The sequence below is a fragment of the Myotis daubentonii genome, chromosome 7 (genome assembly GCF_963259705.1).
Source record: "Myotis daubentonii chromosome 7, mMyoDau2.1, whole genome shotgun sequence".
NCBI lineage: Eukaryota > Metazoa > Chordata > Mammalia > Chiroptera > Vespertilionidae > Myotis > Myotis daubentonii.
In genome coordinates, this window is record NC_081846.1 from 1,520,402 (window position 1) to 1,526,973 (window position 6,572).

The window sequence follows — 6,572 nt, forward strand, 5'->3', positions numbered from 1 at the left end:
ATATTATATTCATTCTGTTATATTTCATTATATTATATTTTATTTCATATTCTCTCCGAGTCCTCTGTGATCTCTGTGACTACCCACCCACCCATCCCTATCTTTCCATCTGGTGCCTGTGCCACCTGGATTTCTGAGCCTGTGTGAGATCTATTGCTGGTTTTTGTGTGTGTTTTTTTGTATATCGTGTCCCAGCATGTTGAAAGATTGTTAGGATAAAACTAATTTACACATCCAATTGCAAAGCCCCTTTCCTGTCAGCACATACATATTTAAAATAGATAGGTCACATCTTGAAGCATCTCCTTTCGTCCCCGTGAATGTTCCGGTTCGGGTGACACGCGTGTTGAGACCCACACGCAGGGGCTGGCATCTGAACAAACAGCAAAGTGGGGCGAGAGGCAGGGGGTGCCACTGGGCGAGGGACAGAGATGACTGACAGAGATGTGATCAAGCTCACCACGCCCTTTTCCGGGACAACGGGAAAAGTGCTGACAGAATCGAAAGTCTGAAAAGCTGGTATAATTGTTTAAAAGCACAGTTCTAATGTCCATCCCACTTCTGTTGTGAACATGTTATTTTTCTGGCAGCAATTTCAAAAAAATAACGTTCTTACCCCGGGCTCTGGCATTCCTCTTGGCAGTCCCAGGAGTGGAGGAGGCAGTGGGCTGGGCGCTGTCATCTGCGGGGAGAGTGCAGCCAGTTAACATGCGAGACACGGGCACAGCTCATGACCACAGGAAAGCCACGCCAGCAGGCATGTTGAGAAAAGTCAACTTCCAGAAAGCTTGTTCACAGGCTCTGTGAAATCAGCGCACAGTGGGGCTTTAAACCTGTCTATGCTACTTATATGAACTGAGATAATATCTCCAGGAGCAATTTTGTGGTTCTTAGCAAAACAGAGGTATGAGGGTTAATGTTAGTCCCTCCGTTACTGCATGTCATGGGCACATCAAACGATCGATTTTCAAGGTGGAAGGTTCTCTGTCCTGAAATGGCCGTGAAGGTCAGGAGTTCAGAGCCCCGCTCTCGCCCCTTAGAGACAACGGTTTTCTCAGGAAAGAAAACGAAATAACGGAGAATGAAAAATGGAATGTCCATCTAGGAAGCCATGGCCCTGAAGTCAGGTTTGTTGCGTATCTGTGCTTTAACACATTTCTTTCACACCCTGACTAGTTTCTGACAGATTCAGTGGAAACGAATGCATCCCACTGGTCTGGGAACACACAGGCCAGGCACACCTGTCCTCAGGACGCCTTATGTTTGAAACGCCAGGAAACACAGGGAAGGGAGAGGAGCGCAGACGCACCCGGGTCCCCACAGGAGCGCTGGCATTCTGCCTCGGTCTCGAAGTTGTTTTGGTTCCCCTGGCAGCCTCCGTACCCGAACAGCTCGCAGCGCCCGGAGCGGTGGTTGTAGAAATAGTGCTTCAAGAGGGCGAGGCAGGGCCCCACCTCCGCCTCCAGCAAGCAGAAGTCGGGCCGCCCTGGAGGTTGCACATGTGTCAGAGAGTTCTCCTTGGAGTAAGTTACTTATTTCTATTAAACTAGAGGCCCAGTGCACGAAATTGTGCATGGATGGGGGTCTCCTCAGCCCAGCCTGCACCCTCTCCAATCAGGGACTCCTTGGGGGATGTCCAACTGCCAGTTTAGGCCCAGTCCTAGCAGTTGGACATTCCTCTCACAATCTGGGACTGCTGGCTCCTAATCACCCCTAATTACCCCTCACCCCCTACCAGCCTGATCACTCCTAACCACCTCTGCCTGCTGGCCTGGTAACCCCCAACTGCCCCCCTCCCCTGCTATCCTGGTCGCCACCAACTGCTCTGCCCGCCGGCCTGTTTGTACCACGCAGCCTGCTGTTCAGTCATTTCTCACTCACCCCCCTACGGGCCTTGTCGCCCCGTGCAGCCTGCTCGGTTGTTACTGTTACTGTGAGGGCATCCCGGACAATATGCATATTCCTCTATTGTTAGTATAGATGGACACATCACTGGTTGTGCTGAAGTCATTTAAGGAGCAAACATGGAAAGTTAACAACAAGAGGTGAACCTGGAACAACCACCTGTGACATCGCCTGCGACATGTAGACTAAGGCAGATGCAGCTATGATCGCACGTGGCTGCCACTGGGATTCCATGTCCTAAATTTCTCGCTGTCAATTAGTGGGGCATTCACTACCAATAGTCCATGATTTGACAGAATAAGATACTGGGACATTTTACCCTCGGTTGGGAAGCATACAATATTATGGCTAAAACATGGTTTACTTATTTTTTTTATTAAGTTTATGTGTATCCACATTTAGGAAAATCTATAAATAGTTCATGTTTTTAGGTGTGAGGTCTCATGAGGGGAAAGTGTAATGTGTTGCTTCACTAAGAAATTTCAATCTCCCAGCTGGTGTGGCTCAGTGTCTTCCACAAGCCACATAATTTTCATTCTTCAGTTTTGTTTGAGACTGCATATTTGGCAATTGTCCCAACTAAGCTTCTTTCAAAAAAAAAAATTCATGCCCACAGTCCTTAGATATATAAAGTGGTATTCCTTTGAATCTGTATATAAACACTAAATAACAACAAGAGCAATTATGGATTGTTAAACATCTCTACTTTTTCTTAATGATCGTCGACAACTCAAAGACATAGGGATATCCATTGAGGGTCACATTGAATAAAATTTGCTAATGCCACACAACACTGAGATCATCCAGAGATACAGCTGAGAGCTAAGGTACGACTAGCAATATCGAAGCCACTCTGTGGGAGATGTAGCAATATCATGTGTGTGGCCCGTGTTGTAATGAATCTCCTACTAAATATCATACGCATTAGGATGAGAGTAAACACAGTGTGTGCAGCCTTTCCTACCACACGCTATGCCTGTTATTTCTAATTCCTTGTTGTTTCTACTAAAAACAATATTTCAGTCCTGGCTGGTTTGGCTCAGTGGATGGAGCTTCATGCTGTGGACTGAAGGGTCCCAGGTTTGATTCCAGTCAAGGGCACATGCCTGGGTTGTGGACTCGATCCCCAGTGTGGGGCGTGCAGAAGTCAGCCGATCTGTGATTCTCCCTCATCATTGATGTTTCTCTCTCTCTCTCCCTCTCCCTTCCTCTCTGAATTCAATAAAAATATATTTAAAAAATAATAATAAATAATAAAAACACTATTTCAAAGATCACATATATTTAGCATGAACCTCATGTCAGAGAAACCTAAGAATTGAATACATAAATGAGTTATATGAATAAGTAAATTATACTAAGTAATTATACTAATTATACCAGTTATCCGATATAATAAAGAGGTAATATGCAAATTGCCCATCACTCCAACACACAAGATGGCCGCCCCCATGTAGCCACAAGATGACCTGCAGGGGAGGGCAGTTGGGGACAATTGGGCTGGCAGGGGAGCAGTTAGGCATCGATCAGGCTGACAGGGGAGTGGTTAGGGGGTGATCAGGCTGGCAGGAAGAAGCAGTTAGGGGCAATCAGGCAGGCAGGCAGATGAGTGGCTGGGAGCCAGCAGTCCTGGATTGTGAGAGGGATGTCCAACTGCCCGTTTAGGCCCGATCCATGGGGGCAGTTGAACATCCCTTGAGGGGTCCCAGTTTGGAAAGGGTGCAGGCTGGGCTGAGGGACCATGCCCCCACCCCACCCCAGTGCATGAATTTCATGCACCAGGCCTCTAGTACTAATAATAACCACACAAAGGAATGTTCACCATTTATCCGTGTCTGTGCCTCCGTGTCACCTGAACGAAAAAACAATAAATGCGTATCAGTTATCACAGTCCATGAAAGAATGCTGTGAATTCCTGGACGATGTGTTCATTATCCTTAAAATTATTATCATGAAGAATGTCAATACATTTCTTTTGATGTTCTCTAAGTATTAAATTATTTTCAAGTATTGTAACCATGAAGCCATCTCATTTTATCATAATGATGTCTCTAAATCTATCTTCAAAGGTTGAACACATTTACAAAAATAAGAGTGCATGGCAAACTACTCAAAGTACTAATGATTCAAGCAGTTATGGCCTACCACTTGCTTCTTTTGAGAAGTTTATATGTTTCTTCTTCATTCATTGTTAATATAGAGATTAAATTTTGAATATTTACTCAATATTACATGCCTTGCACAAGCCACACTCAGTCATAATGTATCATATTGATATTTCCCTGAATTTGAGTTGCTGTTATTTTAAGATTTTGGGTATGACTGTATTTATGAGGAGCATTGGGTCTGTGGTTCTGTTTTTGGAAATGTGTTTCTTTGGTGTGAGAGTAAGGTAATGCTGACTTCATATCATGAACTGGAAAGGGTTCCCTCCTTTTCAATTTTCTGAAAGTCTGTGTTGGATTGGTATTGTGCTCCCTTAAATGTTTTCCAGAATATACCAGTCAAGTCCTCTCACCCTGCAGTATTCTCTGCTGCAAGTTTTTAATTCACAAACTTAGTTTGTTTACTAGAGGGGGCGCTATTCAGGCGTTCTATTCAACAGCAACGCTGAGTTCTCCAGGGAGTGAGCCTCTCTATGCGGAGAACCTAGTACTTACAGTTACCCAGGGCGATGGGATTATTTGAGGAGTTTTGGTTAGTTTTGTTTAGTAGATGTGTTCATTAAGGATAACTTACTTAAAGAATCATGCGAATTGTTATAGATTGGGTAATGTTTGGCTTTCAAGGATTTGCTGTGGTTTTTTCCAAGTTGTTAAATGTATTGGCACCAATTTCTTAGTAAGATTTTCTTATTATCTTTTTAACATTTGTAGATCCCTATGTATGCTTTTTCCTGATATTGGTCATTTCTTCTTATTTATTGAGGTTTATTTCTATATGTATTTTTTATTTTTTAAATGTTTTATTAAGTGTATTGGGATGACATTGGTCAACATGAACATAGAGGTTTCACGTGTGGGTTTCTATGTTATAAGATCTTTATCATTTCTGTTTCTCTCTCTCTGTCTCTCTCTGTCTCTCTCTCTCTCTCTCTCTCTCTCTCTATCTCTCTCATATCTACTTGGAACTTTACTACTAGTATTGATTTAAAAGGTACATCATGACTGGCCGGAGTACCTCAGTGGGGCTGAGCGTCAACCTATGAACCAGGAGGTCAGGGTTTGATTCCCGATCAGGGCACATGCCCGGGTTGCGGGCTCCATCCCCAGTATGGGGTGAGTAGGAGGCAGCTTATCCATGATTTTCTCTCATCATTGATGTTTCTGTCTCTCCCTGTGTTTTCCTCTCTGAAATTAATAAAACTATATTTAAAAAAAAAAAAAAAAGAGCCAAAACCGGTTTGGCTCAGTGGATAGAGCGTCGGCCTGCGGACTGAAAGGTCCCAGGTTCTATTCCGGTCAAGGGCATGGACCTGGGTTGCGGGCATATCCCCAGTAGGAGATGTGCAGGAGGCAGCTGATAGATGTTTCTCTCTCATCGATGTTTCTAACTCTCTATCTCTCTCCCTTCCTCTCTGTAAAAAATCAATAAAATATATTTAAAAAAAAAAAAAGAAATATCTAACGGAAACTGAGGAATTCACTGATTCTCCTGTTTCTGACAGTGCATTCTTGGAAACTTTTGAAGTTGTGTGATTGAGGCGTAGACTTAGCCAGTGAGGATTATTGTGTTGTTTTGATTCGTTGGCCCCATTCTTTCTCTTATGAATGTTTCTGTACTATCGTCTGCGTTTGTTAATCATTCTTAGGGGTGGTGCTTGTGTGGTCGACCTTCTCTCACCCCTTCCCTTTATACAGCTGGGTCTTTATTTTTAAAACTAGAGGCCCAGTGCACAAAATTCGTGCATGGGGGGGGGTGAGTCCCTCAGTCTGGCCTGCAACCTCTCCAGTCTGGGACCCCTTGGACATCCCTCTCACAATCTGGGAATGCTGGCTCCTAACTGCTCACCTGCCTGCCTGCCTGATCATCCCCAACTGCCCTACTCTGATGGCCTGTTTGCCCCCAACTACCTTCCCCTGCTGGCCTGACTGCCCACAACTGCCCTTCCCTGGAAGCCATTTTGTGATGACATGGGAACGGCCATCTTGTGATGACACCACGCGAGGGTGTCGTGCGAGGGCGTGATGCCACCTAGGCTTTTATTACTAGGATATCTCTCCTGTAGTTAGTTATTGATTGTTCTGTATTAAGTCTAATAGACGGCTATTCATTGGAGTGACTGCACCGTTGCATGGCACTGTCATGATCGCTAAGGTTCCGTAGAAACCGGAGCTGATGTTTTCAGCTGTCCATCTGTTCTTTGTTCCCGTGTCCGCCTTCTGTCTTGATAGAGTCTAAGTCCATGTGACTAATAATGTCTGTCCTGCAGCTCAGAGCTGCTGAGTTACACTCACTTCCTTGCAGATATAAACCCTGTTCTGCAAACTAGAAGTTATTTCTGCCATCTTATTCTGAAGAAGAGCGTCCGGCAATAATGGGGTTGCTCTGTTTAAGTTTTAGAAACACTTCCCTGGGGAACTCTTGTGACCGGGCTAACCAGCCACCTGTTACAGAGCAGACCGGCAGGGAGGACAGGGATCGGTGGAGCCAGGGGCCCGGAGCCA